The 12,399-nt window shown below is 40.3% G+C and overlaps 1 protein-coding gene across 1 annotated transcript in view; it reads right to left on the bottom strand.

Annotated features, from left to right (window-relative positions):
- Positions 1–12,399, bottom strand: part of LOC104080358 (OTU domain-containing protein 7A-like) — a gene marked incomplete at its 3' end in the record, with an annotated part of 77,439 nt that overhangs the window by 35,731 nt on the left and 29,309 nt on the right. Inside the window, exon 4 of the mRNA XM_009582730.1 lies at positions 10,682–10,685. The remainder of the gene's footprint in view (positions 1–10,681; positions 10,686–12,399) is intronic.

Genomic DNA, 12,399 nt, shown 5'->3' with positions numbered 1-12,399 from the left:
GTACATCAAACTCCAAGATTTGTTAATGGCCACTTTCAGCTTTTACTGTCTGCTGTGTTGTTTATCACTTTGTTTTTCTTTGCCTGTGAGAGCTATGACAAAAGCACTAGCCTTGAGTCAAATCTGGTGTTTGGCCCATGTATTGCTGCCATCCCAATACTCTGGGAATCATCTTATGGAGTCAATTAACAATTACACCTTTCTCCTCTCCTCCTCCAGGAGCAACTTGGTAGGGAAATTAAGAACGGCACCTCCTCCTTCTCCTCCAGGGTAGATGTTTCCTGCCTTGTTGCAATGGCCCTTCAGTTTCTCAGACATCCTTGCATAACCAGAATGCTCGCATTATGCGGAAAGATTACAGCTGTCAGCCAGGCAAGCAAATTATCACCTGGCTGCTCTGCTATTAGGATACTGACACCCATAGTCAGAAATTAGAGGGTAAGGAAGCCCAGCAGCTGGGATCCCTAGCTAAGGGGACCAGGGACTTGGCAAAGGGACTGGAAAAGGGGCAACAATCCACAACTTCTAGAGGCAGTTCCTGTTGAGCGTGAAGGCAAGGTATCCCCTCTAGGAAGATGTGCAAGCTACCAAGGCAAGTGGACCACCACTGAGGGAGGTATCCAGTATCTGAGGGAATTAGTGGTGGTGGAGGTGATTTACAGGAACCTGGACAACAAGCAGTCCTCCAAAGATCTGGACAAAATCCAGTGCATGTGGTCCATATGCAGAAGTTTGTATGGAATACACCGACACCATATAGCAGCACCCTGGCGATAATGGACTGGACAGACATCAAGGTGCCAACTGTGGCTAGACTGGCCTGCCAGCTCTGGCAGTTCAAAGAGAATCTCTCTTCCTCCCCAGACCTGTGGGCCGGTGTCTACCTTGTGCTGTCTACCTTGTCCAGCCTCTCAGAGGATCCTTCTGTTGTTGGGTGCGTGCTGAAGAACAGCAGGTGTTGATTGCTACCATGAAGGTGCATGGTCAACAATATCGCTCCAACTGAGAACGCCTGGTTCCCATACATGAGCTGATTAATTGACAAGAGAGACAAGGACCGATCACCAAGATCCACTTACCCTGTAATAGTCCCATATGGCCAGCACGAAAGTCTGATGGTGGGTAGAGGCCAACAGTGAACTACTGCAGCCTGAACAGTCATGCCACCATTGCATGCTGCTGTACCGGCCATGCTAGAACTCTGATACGAACTGCAGTCAAAGGCAGTCTTCAAGTGGTATGCTACAACTGACACTACCTATGTGTTTTTCTTGATTCCTTTGGCAGCAGACTGCAGGCCACCGTTTCCTTTCACATGGAGTGGAGTCCAATACACCTGGAGTTGACTGCCCCAGGGATGGAAGCACAGCACTACCATTTCCATGGATAGATACAGATCGCACAGGAAAAGGGTAAAGCCCCCAAACACCCACAGTGCACTGACATCATCGTCGTATGGGGCAACACAGTGAAAGAAGCATTTGAGAAAGGGAAAAGAATAATCCAAATCCTTCTGGAAGCTGGTTTTGCCATAAAACAAACCAAGGTCAAAGGACCTGCACAAGAGATCCAGTTTCGGGGAATAAAATGGCAAGATGGACATCATATCCCAATGGATGTTATCAATAATATAACAGCTATATTCCCGCCAGTTAACAAATACGAAACACAAGCTTTCCTAGGCACTGTGGTTTTCCGAAGAATGCATATTCCAGCTTACAGTCACATTGTGAGTCTTCTGTATCAAGTGACATGAAAGCAGAACTATTTCAACAGGGGTCCTGAGTGCTGACAAGCCTTTGAACAGATCAAACAGGAGACAGTATGTGCGGTAGCCCTTGGGCCAGTTGAGCCCTTGGCCTCAACCGGAGTCTATGGTAGAAGGCACTCAGAGAGACTCAGGGTCAATCTCTAGGGTTGCGGAGCCAAGAGTACAGAGTTTCTGGGGTATCGGGTATATTTCTAGCTTCCTCTATTGTAGTATTTCTATAATTGAATTGTCAGTGGAGAAGCCACCTCCACAAGCTGTATCAGAAACACCTGCAACAAATATAAACACATGGACTGACTGAGACCCAGCCGGGAGAGGCAGAAAGGAAGGGTCTGGCAGGATTTCACCCCTGTTGTTCTTCTGAGAGATGCAATTAGAGTACTAGTTAATACAATCAGAGTACATAAAAGTCTTTACTGGTTTTATATCTAATTCCCCCCCTGTCCCCCCCCCCCCAAAACACCACCCAACCCAGCCATCTATCCAGGGCTTTCTAAAGTAGTTATTATGTAATACCAGCATAACCATAAGAGAAAAGCACCAAGATTTTTTCGCACAAGTGGAGGATGTCAGGTTTCCTTCCTGGAAGGATTTGCCTGTCCCGAGGCAAAGTGACAGCAGCTTACTGTGAGAAAACCAGCACCACACCGACACGTCACTGCACGGGGTGTGAGTGGCCCCAGGTCCTGGAAGCAGGGGCTGCAGGGGTGGCCTCTGTGAGGAGAGGTCGGGGCTGTTCCGTGCAAGACTCGCCAGTCCCGGCTGGTTCCGGCCGGCTCTGCAACAACCCACACGGGGCACAGCTGGGCCCAGCAGCCAGGCTAGTGGCACCTCTCTAAAAACAGTCCTACTTCACAGGAAATTAGGAGGCTGATTTTAAAAGGAAGAGGAGAAATAAGGAGCTGATATTACAGTAATTTATAAATTTTGTTTTATTATTTTTACTTTGTTGTATGCTCATTTATTGATGACCAATACCGTGGCTACTGTACAGTTTTTACTGTGTTTTTAAACAGTCGGCGGGGGGCATCTCTTGGGGGCACAATCACCTAGGGACCCGTTAGGAAGCAGATCATGTTTTGCCTCAAGTGAAATGTGACAGCATGGGAGTTTTTCTTGCCAAATCCATGGCTAACAAAAATACATCTGCCCTACTGCATTTTGTACCTACTTTTTTGTTCCTGAAAAAGTGAAATCCATCCTTCTAGGCTATGTTCTCTACAAATATCAAATAAAAATGAAAGCAGGCACTTCAAGAGTAGTTGGTGCTAGACAAGCTATTAAGACAGCTGGCATTCACAACACAGTTATGCTAAAGGTATCTCTGTACCTCTACCCTGCCTGCACCGCTGCAGAAATGGTGCAAAACAAAGAAAACCAGATGAAGTTAAATGACACACAACATAAGCAAAAACGTATGTTTTACTTTCATGATTGTTATTCATCATTGGTCAAAGTTTACCTTTGAACATGAATTAGATTTTTCCTGTTAATTCCTTCTCATAGGCTCAGTTGCAACTTTACCACGTGCCAACGGTAAGGACTAGCATGGAGATTTTCTACTGGTAGCAGATGATATTGGTTGGCTCTTGCTTGTACCACAGCTACAGAGAAATAACCTGTGAAAGAAATTGGAAACCAGCTGATTTCACTGTTCCCCAAATGAAACACAGTCCTTCATGTGCAATTACCTGGTTCTATTTAACCTTAAAAATGGCATGCCTTTGCTTTCTTAGAAATTGCCTCTTTCTGCAAGCACATACCCCAGGTAGAATACAAACATCATTTACCTTCTGCCCCAGGAGGGTGGGGTCCTTCTCAGCCTCATCCATGAGGACTGCCTGCAAAACCCAACTTACTCCAACAAATTGAAAGTGTGTGGGATATGGTTACACAATTACATGTTTCTCAGTATCAAAGCAGATTATGCGGTTGCTAATCCTACCCACTTCACAGTCTTCTGGCCCCTACACTGTACCATTGTATGTTTTATACCATGCTTTTATACTATTTATACAACTGTATCATTAAGTTGGGGCCGCATTAGGATAGCAGGGGAGGTGATCCTTTCCCCTCTATTCAGCCCTGGTGAGACTCATCTGGAGCGTTACGTCCATTTCTGGCTCCCCAACACAAGAAAGACATGGACATACTGGAGCAAGTCCAGTGAAGGACCACAAGTGCACATCTGCATCACCACTGGACAAGGGAAACATTTCTAAAATGTAACATAATGAAGATGTAGTAACAGAAGGAAAGCTGGAAATATTGAGGAGGCTAGTTAAAAAGGAATGCAGACACTTTAGGAAGAGAACTACCTTAGTGGATTTTGGCCAAATAGGGCATCTAAACTTCATAGCAACTGAATCTGTTTCAATGCAAATGCAGGACAAAAATGTTACTTTTATTTAAAAAAAAAACAAACCTCATACATAGATCCACTGTACTAAACAGCACTAACATCCATACAAAAAGATCACAAGAAACTGAATACAATTAATCTCTTCAGTGACTAGGAGAAAGAATGAAATAAATCTTAACCAGCAGGATGGAAACATATAGATCAAGCTAAAAGAACCTGCTGCAGGTGAATGATACAAAGCATTAGTGAATTTCAGATAACAATCAAAAGTCACTCAGTAGTATGACGACTGCTAATTTAAAATGCACCAGCTGGGCACTCAAGTACAGTCACTGTGTGTGGGGGCTAGACTACTCATAAATTCAGAAAACTGAAGTGCATATCAGTCTGAAGAAGTCAATTCATGCGTTGTCTCAGTATCAGCATTATTTCAGTATTTTCAACAGTAGTATTGAAAAGATATCCTTTTAACAGCAGAAGACAAGACCAATCTCTTTCTGCATTTATGACATCACCCATCACCTCAGAATTGCCTCTTGATTACATGATCATCAGAACCCATACAGTAACCATGTCAACAGACACATTTCATTCTTAACTCATCCCAGCAAAGGTTATGTGAGCTGCCTATGAAGATCTTTTCTACAAAAGAGGTTATTTCTGGTAATGCAGAAAGTTCTCCGTCTATATATAGAAAACTGGTAATATCTGTGCATTGGCAGCTGATGAAAACACAGCTCACGTGCAACAGAGCCAGAGATAAGGCTAGCCGTTGTTTTACTGAAAAGCAATAATTTAAAATTAAATACTATCCAGGTTCCATTATATAATGATAAATAGCTATACAGGTAGAAAACACCTGCCTTGTGTTGGGTGCCAAGGAAGCACACCCAATCCAGACCTTCCAAATCCATGACAGTGTGAGGAAAGCGTTTTCTAGTCGAACGCTCCCTCTATACCTGTGCACTATGTTATATAATTCTCCAGGCTCTGGGCCCTGCAACTGTGCTTAGAATACCTGCACAAAAACATCCATGCTATTTAATTCTTCCTGTTACTCATCAGACCTAAATTAACAGCACAACATAGATTAATAGTGTTTATTTGGACAGATGTGTCTGAAAAGATGGAAGAATCAATGATGAAACACATTAATGAACAAATGAAAGCAAACAGAACAAACGGACCAGTGACTTCCTGAAGTAACACTGGTTCACTGTGTTGGATTACTTAAAAATGAAGTAAGATCTACAGGACTGTGCTGACTGGAGCTGGACTCCTGCACAGTTTCCATGCAAACTCCAAATTTCAACAGTGCTGAATTAAGCACATCCAATGCTGTGAGAGACAACTAAAATCTTTGCTACACATCCAACCAAGGAGCAACCTGCTGTTGAAACTCATGCCTCATATACTGGTGAGGCCTCACAAAGTCCCTGAAGCATTATAAACTGAATGTGGTGCTACCAAACCCACAAATATTAACAGTTCTAGTAAAAAAACAAACAAACAAACAAACAAACAAAAAAACCGCCAACACCGTCCCCCCCAAAGAAACCCCTCCCAAAACTCAAATACTAGGTTTCCTACTATAGCAGTATTTTACTGTTAGTACTAACTACTAACCATGTACTAAATCTTTTTCCTTTTTCAATGCAGCAAACATCACCTCTCTACCCCATTTTGTAGTCATAATTACCACAGGTGGTGGATGGTCTGGCTGTTACTTGTACTACCTCACCCTGAAGAAAAACCTTTTCAAAAAGCCTGAACTATGCGTGCTCTACACTCTGAAAGCAAGGAGAGAGTTGGTGGGATCCTCCCTCTATACATTTGAACTAGCACTATTTTTTCCCCGGAGAGAGTTGTTTTATCAGCAGTTAGATAGAGTTTAGAGCAGGGGGAAAAAAACCAACAAACCAACCCCCCCCAAAAAAAAGTCTTTAAAAAAATAGTATCTTTGCCAGGAAACTACTATTAGCTGTGAAAACCCACCTAGATGGAATAGTAAAAACTACTAAGCAAGAAAATAAAATACATTGTAAAGAAGGAGGCAGTGACTCAGAAGCCAGATGGCTACCAGACTTACTGTTCTAACCAGATGAACACAGTCTCTCCTCACCTACAAACCCACCACCACCTTTGCTCTGGATGGCTAGTCAAAGTATTAACACAACTTACACTTCAAATACACACACTTGGAGGACATCTAACACAATCATCTGTATTATACCCACCTGTCAATCAGCATTACTCTTGTGGTTAACAGTATAGACACATACATACTTGCAGTTTTCCTTTCAAATATGTCACACATGATACACAAATGGCACTTTGAACTGAATGTAAATGGAAACACATTGACCCTCAAAACACAATGAAGACCTTGGTTTTCACTCACTTTCTAGCCAAATTTCTTCCGTAAATAAATTTTTATTTATACAATGCAAATACAAGAGGCAGTGAAAGGGGATAATTTGTTGTATATTGTAAGAAAAAACATTTTTAAAGTATTTAAAGATGAGATACCAATTGCTTCTAAATGTTAAGATGGTTAATAGGACTTGAAATCAATTTAATACAATCTCAGTTATATTTTATCTTTTCTACTCCTTTAAGTACCTCTCTCTTAAAACTCAGCCATACTTGGAAGCAAAAATTCTTCAACTGAATCTAAATTTGACTTCTTCAAAATCAAGTAACTTCATCCAGTTAAACAATATGAAGATATTTTTTTCCAAACAGGCAGAAAGAGATGCATAGGGCTAACTAATGAAGCAAAAGCAAGTATGTTAAAACAAATCCCATGCCTCCAGAATACAAATAGCTGACAAAACAGAAGTGAGCAACAGAAAGAAAAGAGCACACAAACAGTGCACGGTGGACAAACCCTCAGGAAGACATAATGATTAAACTGCAATTTAGATCTTTCATAATTTTCAAAGAAAGGATGAAATAAGCACTATCAATAACATGCCCAGTCTCAGTGCTCTAGGAAGCCAGTGTAAAGACACTCACCAATTGCATTAAACCAGTTCCCACACACACTTTTTTTAATTTTCCTGCAGTGTGACAAGGCTAAATGTCTATTAACATTACTGATTCCTCTCAGCTGGTTTGGCAATATACAGGCTAAGTGCAGTCCGCTCTTTTGTTGAATGTTCAGGCTGCTTGCATTTTCGGTTGTGAAGGCAGAAAGACCCTGTTTGTGCACAGCTCCAGACTTTGAAAGTAATTCTTTCTGACATGCCACATATGATGGAGAATGTCATAATTCTACAGTCCTGACAATATCATGAAATTGAACCAATGCACCAAATAAGACCACTTCTTCTTAGTGAAACATCTAAATTTTTTGAGCTCAGGCTGTGCAATTTCTCATTCTTTTCTGCATGCAAAATGTATTTACTTACAGTTTCTGCTGGTTTTGGCTGGGATAGAGTTAATTTTCTTCACAGTAGCTAGCATGGGGCTGTGTTTTGGATTTGTGCTGGAAACAGTGTTGATAACACAGGGATGTGTTAGTCCCTGCTGAGCAGGGCTTACACAGAGTCAGGGCCTTTTCTGCCTCTCACCCCACCCCACCAGCGAGGAGGCTGGGGGTGCACAAGAAGCTGGGAGGGGACACGGCTGGGACAGCTGACCCCAACTGACCAAAGGGATATTCCACACCATATGACGTCATGCTCAGCATATAAAGCTGGGGGAAGAAGAAGGAAAGGGGGGGAACGGTCAGAGTGATGGCATTTGTCTTCCCAAGTAACCGTTACATGTGATGGAGCCCTGCTTTCCTGGGGATGGCTGAACACCTGCCTCCCGATGGGAACTAGTGAATGAATTCCTCGTTTTGCTTTGCTTGCATGCGCAGCTTTTGCTTTCCCTATTAAACTGTCTTTATCTCAACCCACGAGTTTTCTCACTTTTACTCTTCTGATTCTCTCCCCCATCCCACCAGGGGGGAGTGAGCGAGCGGCTGGGTGGTGCTTAGTTACTGGCTGGGGGTAAACCATGACACAGTTTCACAGAAACTAATTTTTTAGTAAGCCAGAGAGTTTTTATTTGGTTATTACATTTCTAAAGCTTCTGCACTCTTCATTAGATAACACTTTGCCAAATGTTCATATACAAGATAAAAACTATTAAGGGAAAAACTGTAATTAAACAATCAAGTCCATTAGAGAAGATTTGTTTAGGAGGGTAACATCAGCTTTAAGGGAACTGGTAGTTAATGTAGGCATTCAGCTTTTCAGATTGCCTGGTAGGAATACCACGTATATGTGAGAATAGTTAATTGTTCAGAGCATTTGTTGTCAGGTAAAAGGTGATCAAATATTAAGATACAGGACCAATCTGAAATATAGAAAGATAATGCTCTGGCAAGAGTAGCTGGAAAGAATGACATTGAATTTCTAATGGTTTTGCACCAATGAAAACACAATATTGTGAATACTATTTGGTTTGCCTACAGGAAGACTACCTTATTCCCAACATGAAACTTCTCTCTACACTTTACTTGGGTTAACTTCAACATTATTTAACACACTACTACCTCAATTCAGTAAACTTTTTGTTTTCAGAGTAACATTTCAATCACGCTTTGTTTCAGTGTTTCCCTGAATAGCTGGGAACTTTTATGTCTATGTTTAGATACATATATTTTTATTTCTGTACAGATATAGTCAGATCTGCATCCAAGATATAGTTGGAAAAATCAGAAACAATCACTCATACAAACATGTTTCTGTTTTCCAGTATTCAAAGTGGAACTAGAAGGTAAAAACAAAAGACAGATGTTGGCAAAGCCTCTTCTGGAATACTGGGAGCAAGTTCAATAACTTATGTGTCAGAGAGATCACCTCAGACTGAAACAGGTGAAATGAAAGGCTACAGATCATCAGAAATTAAGCGTTTTATCTTAAGACAAGTCACTAAAAGATCCTGGACTGCAGAGCCAACGAAACAAGGTTGAGAACTGGATTGAGACTGCTCCTCATAAATACACCAAGCCACAAGTAAATATAGTCTGGAAGTAAAGACAGGGCTCCCAGTGACAGAAGTACTGGGAACAATCTTTTCTTAGAAGCTGGGGAGAAAATACTGAATTATTTTTAAGAATAGAGCTACCTAAGTACATGTAAATTACAATACAACATCCTGCAGTGATAGGAAACCAGACTTAAAAAACTGGGCAGTTTTCTTGCAATCCTGTGGCCTATTTTTTAGCACTACCAATTAAGCTGAGTTTCTAGAAAACCGTTTCAGGGGTTATTCTCACTGGGCAATGGAGTAAGATGGTCCTCATTGCAACATTAAAACAATTTCTGTATGACAAAAATCTGTATTGAACCTTTTCCCTTTTTCTCTATAATTTCCACTTGGAAAATTATATAAGCAATTTACACACACGTAGGAATTTGTATACTTCTGTAATAGGACATACACATATAGATGGGGTTTAGATACAGGTACAAAGAAAATATCAGAAGTTTAAAAGCGAGATTATTCCTGAAAACGAGTTTATACAGTAATTTACATTGGTGAAAAACAACACCTTAAATTCACAGCAGTGTTTTATAACCCCTTTTCAAAGGTGATTACACGTGAAGAATTGGCATAAGAACAAATTGTCTCTTTGGAAGAAAGTCTTCTCCTCTCTAGTTTCTGGTTTTCTAATAAACAACATGTAGCATATACTAAAATACAGACTATATTGTAAATGTTTATCTTTTTGTGTAAATATTGAGGATATAATACAGCATATCAATAAAAAAGATACGATTGCCTAAACAACATACTAAGCATAGTTGACAGGGTTTTTTCCTCTGTACAATTTGACCTGTTTTTTTTAAAACTTACACACCATTGGTAAAACATGTAAGCACTAGCTACAAGAATTCACACATCTCTACTATGCTCATGATAATTATACACCTGATAAGTGGTTTTATTAAAAAAAAAAAAAACAAACAAACCAAACAACCACTAGTATATGACCGTGTCACTAAAAATGTAACCACATTTCATTTTTTTAGTGTGGAGCAAGCATGGCAAGTGCATACACATTAAAGTGTTAACAGCTCACATAAAGGTAATGTTATTCTCTACATCTACAATTCTCTACCTTTCAAAGGAACTTAATGGCAAACCAATGTTATTTTCCAGACCATGTGTCTTGTTTTGTTCCCTGTCAAGTAGACTGCTATTAATTTTTGGCAGGAAAGGAAAAATTAATACTTTTTACAGGGATAAGAATAAGCATTAAAATATTAGACTCCAAATTCTAACAGAAATACTGGTTCAAGATACCAAACACTGAAAAAAAATGGAAGATTTCCCAAAGAGCTAAGCAAAGTATGTGCAATGAGAAAGTTTCATTGATGTTTTATAAAATTGTAATAGTATAGCGTAAACTGTAAGTGTATATTGAGTCTCATTCATCTAAAGCACTTCTATACAAATCATTGTAGTAGCAGTTCAAAAACCAACAGAACCATGTGCTTAATTTCAAGCACATGCCGAAATCCTACCCAAATCAAAGATAAAAAGACTGTGCTGCTTTGGTGCCCCAGGCACTGTGATGGACCAGTTGCTACTGATTTGAATCACCTGCCTTAGCATTTCTCCAAGAATTTTACAAGTCCCAAGTATCCTATCAGAGCACTGAAGAGTTTTTTCTTTTGATTTTATTTCCCTCTAGTAATGAAATTAGACCCGTTCTGCCTCAGCCTGCATCACTGCCATTCAGTCCAAATTTCTACCTGGAATCTACAGCTGGGGCCCAGTTACACTGCTGTTTGCAACTGGGGCTGTAACACCAGCTATTCAAAGACAGTTGTAGCCCTTTACTTGTAGGAGCAATACAGCCTTTGACATGACCGTTTTTCCTTTGTTTCCCTTAGTACTTAGCACTCTCCTTGGTCTTTAGATCCTTTTCCATAATTTTGATTTACAAGAAAAAAAAGAAAAAAAAAATTTTAAAAGAATCAAAAGCTGTCTTACATGACAGGGGGACAGCTGGGGGTAGAAGTGTTCTGCTGACAGACCACAGCATGGTCATTTAAGAAAGCGGAGACAGGGTATTTTTCGCTAACTGTAAAATTTGCTCACTGCTCTGAAATGTACTTTTTCTCTCAGATTCACAAGGAATAGCCTAAATCAATTCTTCTTTTTCCTCTTGGACTATGCTTAGAGAATGACAGTTGAAGATAAGAAGGATATTTTATTTCGATTAGTAAGGTGGCAGAAGGCAACTCTACTACCAATATCAATGCCCCGTACGTAAATGCAAATATAAAAAAACCAACCGAACAAAAAAAAAAAAATCCAAACGCAGTCCACAGTCTTAAATTAGCACCTCAATAAACTGCACAGGCATGTTCCAACACACTACTATCTGGCTTGTTATTTACCTTTATTTTGCACTAGGATGAAATCTTGCTGATACCATCCAGCATAGTTGAACTTTTTGGTATGGATGACCAGAGCTGTTCTGTCACCTTATCTTCTCTTGAAGCATTAGAACATATTTAGGCTTGAGAAACTTGCAAAATTATATACTCGTACAAGTCCTGGCCTTCCATGTTTCACTTGTAACTGCTGATCCCAATCAGCCAGAAAATGCCACTTGGGATCATGCACTGGTGAAGGAGATGCGGAAGTATGGAAGATAACACTGTCTTAACACTTTGAAGTTGTCTGCTGCAGATACCTTTAAACTTTTTAATCTAGCATGTTTCAGCAAGACTGATTATTGTCCTGCTACATCATCAAGATGGTCCTCTATCGCTGGCAGTACAGGTTTGGCTTTACATACGTGCCTAGCTGCTAGTGCCAGTAGCTATCTCTGAATGTGTATTTAGTTGTGGTCATCGCAGAGTGAACCCCTGCTTGTAGCAGAACAGAAGTCAACCCTTTTTTAGGTTGGGGCTTTTTTGGGAGAGTTTTGTTTGTTTATTTGTTTTTGATAGGGTTTTTTGTGTGCGTGTGTGTATGAAAATTATACAGCTAGTAAGTTTAAGTCACAAATGGACTAAAATATTGCTTCTTAATACAGTTTGTGGTTTACAGTGCCAAAGGGCATTATAGATTACAAAGCAGGCAATCTCCCTGCATTTGCACAATGCAGATGCAGTTATGAAGTATATTCTTGTCCTGTTTATTTTGAATCTATAAACTTCTCCTTCAAAAGCTACAGGCAACTCCTTGCCCAAAGTTTGAAAAATTATGCAAACAACTACTAACAGATAGTTAAGAATAATTACAAAAG

This window comes from Fulmarus glacialis, unplaced genomic scaffold (genome assembly GCF_000690835.1).
Source record: "Fulmarus glacialis isolate BGI_N327 unplaced genomic scaffold, ASM69083v1 scaffold6538, whole genome shotgun sequence".
NCBI classification, from domain to species: Eukaryota; Metazoa; Chordata; class Aves; order Procellariiformes; family Procellariidae; genus Fulmarus; species Fulmarus glacialis.
This window is presented reverse-complemented; position numbering and strand designations above follow the sequence as displayed.